Source organism: Atta colombica, unplaced genomic scaffold (genome assembly GCF_001594045.1).
Source record: "Atta colombica isolate Treedump-2 unplaced genomic scaffold, Acol1.0 scaffold163, whole genome shotgun sequence".
NCBI classification, from domain to species: Eukaryota; Metazoa; Arthropoda; class Insecta; order Hymenoptera; family Formicidae; genus Atta; species Atta colombica.
The window spans coordinates 1874110-1883392 of NW_017259254.1; the positions used below are offsets into that span (position 1 = coordinate 1874110).

Here is a 9283-nt window from a genome sequence, read left to right on the forward strand (position 1 = left end):
AAATATATTTTAAAATTAAGTAAATAATATTTTAAAATTTTATACAAGTTTATTTTTGCTAAGACCTTCTTTAGAGAATACCATGTTATATACAGAGGAAAGTCACCGATACCGACATAGGTCTCCTAAAGTGATACCCTCTTATTTCTCAGAAACTTAACTATTGCACTTTATTAATACTAATACAGTCATGATCTGTTTAGCTAATTAAAGAAGTACAAACTCATACGAAATAATTCGTATATTTGTGGCTTATATAGTATTTCTATATCAAATCAACTAAAAACAAATTCTATGATTGTAAAAAGAAAATTCTTACGATTTTTCTTTTGTAAATTGTGTAGTTTAAAAAAATAACAGTGATTATATTATTGATAATATTACATTATTCTAATATGCTTGTAGTTTCCTAAATCAATTTTATTTATATTTTTTTTTTTCTTAGTTTTTTCATAATATGATTTTAAATATAAAATTGAGATGCAGTGTAAACTGTCACATCTGTCTGTAAAACAGATCATGAGTTAACTTAATCTTTATAATGTTACCTCATAATGTCAAATAGCTCTATTGGAGCTGAAGACAATCATCTATATATAGAATAACTCTTGAAAAATTATCGCGTAACATATTTGTATCTTGCAAAACAGGATAAATACTTCAATAAAAATATTTTATAAGGAAGAGAGTGAAGAGATTCTATATATCTCTTAATATCTTATATACATTCACTTGTAGGTACTCTGTACAGATAATTCCTGTAAAAGAAAAGGAATAGGAATACATAACACTGTTGCCTATTGTGTCAGTTTTGGAGCCCATTTTCAGACACTTACCTTATGAAAAAATTAATTATTGCTAAACTGCAAACAATATTATAAAAACTGCTTATACTATCCGATGGAAGACATTTTTTAGTTTGTACTTATATTTTTAAAAAACTTATATTTTATTTTTACCTTTTGCTTAAGAAATATTGTCTAAGAACAAAGTGATATTTCGATATCGATGATTTTCTTCTAATTATTTTAGAAAATACAATACGTATAATTATTTTAAAGAATATATAATTGTTTTATAACTAATTAAATAATGAGTACAAAATTCGATGCTTACAAAAATTATATTTTTAAAACTGCATAATTATTTTTCAGCAAACTGCATGCGTTTATATAGCAGTTATTTTTTAAAGATTATTTCTTTAACTCTGTTTTAATTTAAATTTTAATTTATTTGTTACAGAGTCATCGTTGCGACGTTGCAGATATAACTCCACTGTTGCGCATCGGATTGGTGAGTGGGAATTTTTTCGAATTAAGGAAATAGTTTTATTTGAATTTCAATATGTTATTTATTGCAAGCGAGTTTGAGAAATGCCAAGTCAGTGAGGAAAATGTGGTAACTTTAATTTTAATAAGGTAACTTTAATATATCTTTTATATATCTTTCAGAATTCTTTATAAAATATTTTATTTCTTAAACAATTTTTAAAAATATCTTATATTATAGTTATCTTATGCGTCGATTTTAGACATTCTTCTCATTGAGGAGTAGGTTGGTGTGTGATCAATCTAAGTTTGTAAAATGTAAACTGAATATTTGGGAGGGTAACTGAATATTTGCTCGCAAATTGCGAGTTATTTTTTGAGAGTTATTTCAAATACAAAAGAAGATCAGTAAACGACAGGGCTAATGAGAGACAGCCCGAATGATCAAGCGCAAATTTGATAGATTAAAAAAAAATCTACAAAACTTTCACTTAATTATTCGCGCTGAATTTCATTAGTTCTGTTATTTATTAATTTTTTTTGTATTTTTAAGATTGAAAGAACCTGTCTCAATTATATTATTGCTTATTGCTTATTTATTATTAGTATATGATCGCGATTAAGTTATCCCCACTAAGTTTATTAGTACACATAGGACACATGGTTAGGCATTGACTGTGTTCAGCGAAGAAAGCAGTTTTGCAACTGTTGTATAATTCTTCTATGTGATTGATTTGTACATTTAAATCCATAAGGAGTCAAAAACAAGAACTAATCGTATTGAAGAATTTTACAACAGTAGTTCGAAAAGCTTTCTCTGAACGCAGCCATTGATGTATTATATTCGCGGTGTTATTGCACATATATGAAGTAATGTAGATAGGAATACACGGGTAAAAATAGGTATCCGCGAATAGGTACGAATAAATGAGAATACAGGTATGTAGGACGGTAGGATGATAAGTATAGACAGGTAGGACTGAAGACGTCATATGTACATACTTGATAATTGGAAATAAAGGATTAAAAAATTGAATAAAATTTTTAATTAATTTTAAGTTTAATTTAATTATCAGTATCTTGTTCTAATTACCAAATATGAAAATAAGTCCAATTAATTTCAAATATATGTATTTTATATTTATATATTCAATTAAATTTTCAGCTACGCTGAAATTGAACTTTTTTGTAAAATTCTATACACGTACAAATTATATAACGCGTTAATATTATAATTAATTTTATCGTAAATAAATGTATAATAATATTAGGTATGTAATATAAAATTTATGTAAATTATGTCCAGATGAATGCTATAATCATATTTACTTTTGTAATTTGCACAACGATTCCCGGGCAAAAATGTTATATATAGGGATATATAATATTTTATATAATATTAGATGTGGGAAAAAGTTCGTGGCGTTTTTCCCGTTAGATGGCATTAAAAAAACGCCACGAACTTTTTCCCATACCTAATATCTAATTGTATATAAAATGTGTCAATTTTTTATATAGTTATAATAATTATTAATTATATATAATTAATTCCGGGTTAAGAATTAATTATACCTTTACTGATATATATATATATATATATATATATATATATATATCCGTATGGAATACGTATCTATTCAATACAAATAGTTTTTATCTTGTAGTAAAATCAAATTGTTGTGTAATCGTAATTGATGTAAATTATACGAAATCGACGAAATATATAATAACAAAAATTGTTCAGTGATTTAATAACTTTGATAAATATTTAATGTTAAATCTTTTTTTTTATTTAGATTTTGTTCTGTATATCAAAAAAATCATTAATAATTTTAAGTAACTTCTTATTAAAAATTTAATGTTTGGAATAATCGTCAATTTTTCTTTATATTTAGTATGTAAATTTATTAAATAAGTCATAAAGATTGGAGCTTTGACTAAGACAGTGATTAAATATTAGCTCCTTGCTTGCTTTTTGACATTTACATTTTTAACATTACAGAATTACAAGTATATTTTAGTTAGAAGTTTAGAACAATTTATTGTATGCAAAGGCCTCTTAAATCGCTGTCTTTCGCGTCAGATGGATGCTAGTGATTACGTGTTTTGTATAACCGAAAGTTATAATTATTTTTATGGAAAATTGTTCCTCGTCGCTTTTCGTGAAGTCCATTCGCAAAGTCTAGTTTGGTCTCTCTTCGAAGATTCTTGTACAGAAATGGAATTAATCCCGAGTTTTTTCTGCTGTTACTGGTAGTAATAATTTTGTTAATGAGTCAATGATATTTGCTATACATTTTAAAATCAAGTTGTAAAATTAATTCAGTGATATTTTAACATACAATTTTCACTTTCTTTGTTTTATTAAATGTTCTCTCCTCTTAGTAATAATAATGTTAGTAATAATACTATCTTCATAACAATAAGAATTTAGTATATTATATGATCGATGTGGATATACAATTATTATTTAAATTCAAATTATTAAGTGAACAAATTTAAATTTTATACAAATAATTTACTAATTTTTCGATGATTTCTCTAATAAAAATATGGTTACGAATGTGTATATTCAGTTTTCTAATTGTTATTTTAAAATCATTTTTAGGTATTGGACATCCCGCCATTGCAGAATATTTTTAATTATTAATATGTTTTTTATAATTTGATTGTTATTATTTATACAATATGTATACGTATACACTTTTCTATGATAAAATACATGCAGATATTATGAGATTATAATTTAATATTGATTTTTATCGATTTACATAATTTTCTTCAAAATTTTTTATAGTCTTTTAACAATGTTATCATGATTACATGAGTTGAATTAAAAATGCGTGGGTACAAAAAATTCGAGATAAGTCGAATAGGTATCCTCGTATTAGCGGGATATTAATAATTATAATTTTTGAAAAATAAAGAACTGTTAAATTTTATATGAATAAATTTTTCAATATAAATGTTCTTTAAAATCCTGTTATTATCAAGTTCGGCTCATCTCAAACGAGTTGGTATCCGAGAAACTTTTGTACCTATACGTACAAAAAATTATAACAACGCATGTATTTTATTATTATTAAATATATTCCTTCGTAACCACTATTTCGAAAGGAAATTCTTTTATTCTATTCATTTTTAATAAGTGATGATTTTTAGTGATGGGTGGTTGAACATATTTTCTCACGAATTTTAATATTATGATAAAAAATTGCAATTGACACATGCTATCAAAATTATTACTATCGTAAGTGATCTGGAAGATTCGGGATTTATACCTTTAATAAGATCACTGGTGTTTGACGGAATGTTTAATTTTTTTTTACGAATGGACATTGTGAATTTGATGTAGAAAGTTCATCCGCCACTATAAAGATTGTTCTTTATATCGGATGCTAACTATAGCGTAGCAGAAGGTGGAGGGATCTTGATACGTTTACATTAATTGGATAAATTATTTTGAACGCGATGAAAATGCTGTCATAAATATATTAATGACTTTATCGTTTTATAACCGTAGCCCAGGAAAAAATATTTTATGTATAAAATTATGTATATTTATATGTATTTGTATGTAAAATTATATGTAAAGTTATATAAAATTATATATAATTTTATATAATTATATGTAAAACATTTTTTTTTCGAGAAGTTAACAATTAATACGATTTAATTGTGATTTAAATATATCATTCTGCGTTTGTCAATATTTTATTAAACATTGGTTTAGAAAAATTTATGTTATTATATGTATTTTCGATGTTTTCGTATAATTCCGCGTTACTAAAATTTGTTAGTTATGCTCTTATAATATCATTTTTATTATATTTTGAACAGCATTTATGATTCTATATTGTATTTTAACAATTAATATTATTCTAATATTGAATTTTATAAAGAATTTCAAGAAAAGATGATATCAAAAAAATTAATGTAACATCGTTACTGAAATACAATAAAATAATTAGACATAAAAATAAAAAAATAAATAAAAAATATATTTACCTTCAAAACGAACTACAAATTGTATGCATATCATAACACAAATTATAATATATTTAACGGGTATTGATTTTGTTGATTCACATAATTTTCTTCAAAATTTTTTATAGTCTTTTAACAATGTTATCATGATTACATGAGTTGAATTAAAAATGCGTGGGTACAAAAAATTCAAGATAAGTCGAATAGATACCCTTATTATCCCCATTAGCGGGATATTAATAATTATAATTCGCTAAATTAATTTGTTTGAATATTCAATTTCGAGTTTTTCTTAGGATTCAACAATTTTTATTTATAGTAGATACGAAGTTTTCTCTTTCTCTTCAGTTCTGACTCCCTGTGTGATGGTCGTGACATCATGAAGCTGCCTCCATTCTGTCCTCTGTTATTTCAGTGAGTTCATGCATTGGTCTTTCGCAAATTCCTATTATTTGATTAATCCATCGAGTTGGGGATCTTCCCTTTGGTCTAGTTACTCCTTTTACTTTCCCTGAATAATAAGTGTCTCTATTGTCTGGTTCTTTTCTCATAATATGTTCAAAATATCTCAACTGCTATAGTTGGTATGTCGCTAGAGATCCTTTTTTCGATTTTGACTGCTTTTAATATAGAGTTGTTTAACGATGGGATTCGTAGCATCTTTCACCAACAGAACATTTCAGTTATCGTTCTTCTCTCTGTCTACTTTATCGTCCAAGACTCATTTCTTTATGTCAATATCGAGAATATTAGGCAGTTAACCAGTCTTGTTTTCAACTTTTTTAAAATTAATCCTTCCAAATCTTCATTAGTTTTTTTATTGCTATTTTGGTCAGATCACATCTGTGTTTTTATTTAAAGGCCTATTAATAAACATTGTATTATTGAAAGATTTATTAAATAAAAATGTAAATATTTTCTTATTGCAGAATCAGAATTCGAATTTTTTTTTAATTATATGGGAATTTTATGTTATGGTATGCATACAATTTGTATATAAGATATCTTATACATATAAACAAAATGTGTAAACAAAAATGTTGTAAAAATGTATAAGCAATTTATGTATTTTATATTTTATATTAAAAAGATTTAATTGTATTTTTTGTGTTGTATTATATTTTATTATATTTTATTATATTATATTGTGTCTGATTACTTTATTCATTATAATTCTTTCTTTATGTTCTATATTTTGGTATCAAATAAATACCTTGCATGAAAATATTAAATTCATATATAATACATTAAGAGCTGATTATTTTATCTTCGGATAAACTAATGGTAATAATTTTCCTATTGAATAAACAAAAGAATAAAAGTGTAAGAGCATAACAGAATAAGAGAGTAAGACAGTGAGCTGAAATTTACCGAAAAGTGGAACAACCCAGCCTAAAACAAATCCAGCTAACTTCAATTATATGTAACATGCCTCTTAGTTCAAATTTGTTATATTAGAATATAACTATATATGTATATAATATATGTATATAACTATATATGAATACGTGTGTTACAATAATTGTTACATGTAATTTGATGTTTTGCTGAGAAAAAGAATTGAAATTAAAAATTGGTAAAGGTAATGGAGAACTTCTACAGATTGATCGTTTTTGTTCATTTAAATTTTCTTACAACTTTAAATTAAAGTAGTAGTTAATTGTAGTTTGCTTACAATTAGAAGAATTCCAATTTTATTCAACGGCTTGCAAATTGAAAATATATTTGATAAAAAAAACAAAACAACCTTTTTAATACTATCAAAGCTAGTATTAAAATTTGTATTTTAATGCGAAATGATTAATAAATAGTAAATAAAAAGTAAATTAATTAGAAATAAAAATATAAATGTAGAAAAACAAATTGTAAAAAAGAGTCACTATAATTTATTGTCCGTTTAATTGCTGAAATCGCTGAAATAAATCTATCAAATTAATAGAGATTTTAATGATATTAGTAATTTATTTCCATCACGAAACCGCAAAAAATAGATATTGTTATTTAGTTGACAACCATTTCTTCAGAGGGCAGTAGTGCGCAGGGGTATTTTACGGTTACAGGAAAAAGCCTTCACGTTCTCTTTGGTCGGACTATCACTAATGTTACCAACAGCAGTTTCCTTACCTCAGATTTCCAGATTTTGCAACACGAATATTTTTGTAACATTTTAAATAATATATAGGTTTATTTATTTATAAAAGATCATTAAATTTAAAATAATGCGATGTAACACAAGCATTAAATATTTTTATATTGTAATATTTCTTTTTATTATCTGTTGTGGCGCATGTAGAAACTCTAGTAGCTCTCTCTGATGATAGTTGGTAACGAGATATATATCATCGAAAAATATCAGCAATTTTAAAATATATGTAATAGTTAACGTTTTCGATTTATTCCGACAAGATATCGTAATATTAAAAAAAGAAATACAAAAATGATGTGATGATCTCAAAAAAGATATCCGAATAAATTTTTAAAATTTATAAAAGAAATGTCATAAATTTCTAATCATAATGTCACAAAAAACATATAAAAACACTTTTAATAATTTATTATGTAAATAATAATTCACATTTTTTCTTTTCCTTTTTTATTTTCTGGATAATCATAGCAACACGGCATAATATTTATTGGAACATTAAATAAAACCAATATTTCTAAGATTATTTTGTATTTGTATTGTAAGATCGTATTTGTATTTGTATTGTAAGATCACAATATCATGATATCAAGATCATGATATCAAGATCAATCATGATATCAAGAATGATTTAGTTATAAATTTTATTAAACATATTTTTCAATTGTATCAATAGAGTTCTCTCTCTCTTTCTCTCTCTCTCTCTCTCTCTCTCTCTCTCTCTCTCTCTCTCTCATCGTGATTTAAATGATTTTATTCTAATAAATACTAAGAAACCTCTATAAAAGAATACATGAGAATTAACTGCTTTTCGTTTGGTCATTTGTACTGTTACTATAGAAGTATGAAACTGAACAGAAAATATTAAATATTAAAATATGTTTTTATTTCTTTGCATTATTAAATTTCTCTTGATGTTTACTTGATAATTTTTTATTACACATTTCTTAATGATACGCTTTTCATACTATTTTATCTTCTCTTGATCTTCTCTTTCTCTATCGTATTTTTCATGTTAAAGCAATATGATTCGAAGTTGTTCTTAGCGACTCTTTTTCTTTGTTTGTCGTTTTTAGTGATATCTTTCCGCTTCGTTCACCATTCGTTCGCTGCTTTCTCTGCTGAGGCGTTCCTTGTCATTCGTAATCATTATTTTTTTCTTCTTGTTCGTCTATTTTTCTACCAAGACGCTGTTAACATCGATATCAAACGTAACTCGAGGGTGAAAATAAATTTTGTGGGAAAAAATACGGTATCCCTTTCTCTTCTTTTCAACTAGGCCGACCATTTGCTTTCGATTTTTTTCTCTTTTGCGATTTTGTTCCGTGCGCCGCACTAACATCAGGCTGCTTATCCGAACAGTCTGACAATTCCAATAGAGTCTCTTCCGACTCGTGCGTCAATGGCAACGGACAGAAAAGGAATCTCGGGACATGAGAATCGTCCTCTGCCTTTACTCTTATCCTTTGAACTGACCTATACATTCTCTCTCAAAAATACTTCTTTTTTTTTATTACAATACTCACGTTTCGGTACAATTCATTCTGGGGCCTATTACCAGGATTGTTTTCTTATCTCCAACGTCGATCCTTGGAAATATTTATTAGTCGTTTGAGACCTTCTTTTAATTACTGATCGGTAATCATTAAAGCGGTCAACCGCGATAAAGAAGATGCTAGTCTTGCGAAAAAAGCGTAACAAGTTCGAGGAAGAAATGATGCCAATAAATATGACTATATATCTAAAGATAAATATCTATATACCTGAAATGTATTCGATCAAATATATATCTATTTCTTTTCTTCAAAAAATTTTATCGCAACTTTTAATTCTAATATTAACTATTAATAATATTTAAATATAAAATAAAACTGTAAATTCAATA

General features: G+C 25.8%; 1 protein-coding gene across 1 annotated transcript in view; it reads left to right on the top strand.

Moving 5' to 3' along the window:
• LOC108686056 (Krueppel-like factor 6) overlaps positions 1–9283 on the top strand; it is a 408542-nt gene that overhangs the window by 261 nt on the left and 398998 nt on the right. Inside the window, exon 2 of the mRNA XM_018191119.1 lies at positions 1243–1293. The gene's annotated coding sequence lies outside the window, so the exon portion shown is untranslated. The remainder of the gene's footprint in view (positions 1–1242; positions 1294–9283) is intronic.